The sequence below is a fragment of the Thamnophis sirtalis genome, unplaced genomic scaffold (assembly GCF_051295495.1).
Source record: "Thamnophis sirtalis isolate CommonGarterSnake01/CBP01778 unplaced genomic scaffold, rThaSir2_p1.2 scaffold_5, whole genome shotgun sequence".
NCBI classification, from domain to species: domain Eukaryota; kingdom Metazoa; phylum Chordata; class Lepidosauria; order Squamata; family Natricidae; genus Thamnophis; species Thamnophis sirtalis.
In genome coordinates, this window is record NW_028261385.1 from 35,438,649 (window position 1) to 35,439,682 (window position 1,034).

Here is a 1,034-nt window from a genome sequence, read left to right on the forward strand (position 1 = left end):
TTCCTCTCGCCAGGCATTCACAGGTTAAACTGGGTAGATATTCAGGAAATAGTTGTCTTCCATGCTGGCCAATGGGATTTCAATCTTGTGATGGACTGTACATTGCTCTGGTGAATACGGAAGGCCTGTTAATCAGCATCCTTGACCATAGCCAAATGAGAGCTTGTTGTCTTCTAATGTGGGTGGTATGATGTTGTGAAGTATGTTAATCAATGCATAGGAATGGGACACAATGTGCCAGAGATGATACATATTGTCTGGTGGAGTTGGACATCAACCATTTGGGTGTAGTCTCCATTAAGCCACATGCTGGCACAATATGCTGCTGTGGAGTATGACAAGCCAAGACAATGTCTATGGAGATTCTGTCATCCAGGTCGTGGTTGTCCCAAAGGTGTTTTTTTTTTCAAGTGGCAACTGGACTTTCCTGTTTTTCTTTGAAGACGTTTCACTTCTCATCCAAAAATCTTCTTTTGGTTCTCATCCAAGAAGCTTCTTCAGAGTTGAAGGCATCAAAGGTGACTCTTCAAAAAGCACCTTTGGGACAAAGCCAAGGCTGTTGTTCATAGGGTGTTAATATCAGCACCCCAGGATGTTGCTGTCTGACTGTTCAGAAATTGTTGCAGCTTTTCCATTTTGCAACTATTTTATTTTCCAGGTGCCTGTAAAATATCCCCAATATGAAAGTGTGTCCTATTATCCTGAAAATATAAGCAGAACAGACTGCTGTATAAAGTCAATTACAGTTTCTGGAGGTGGTGTTATAGAAGAGCCTCACTGTTTCACTTGCTAATAAATGAACATTCTGTGATTAGCCAGCACTCAGAAGCCAACTCTTTAACCTAACAAAATTACACATGAACTGACTGGCTTAAGATGGTTGAGGAACTCAGCTGAAGACTAATGCAGTGAAGCATTAATTTAGTCTTTGATTGTAAATTGAATAAAATAGACTAAAGCATGAACCAGACATACAGAATTGGAAAAACTGAAACAAGTATCTTTATGATTAATACAGAAAATGCAAACTACAG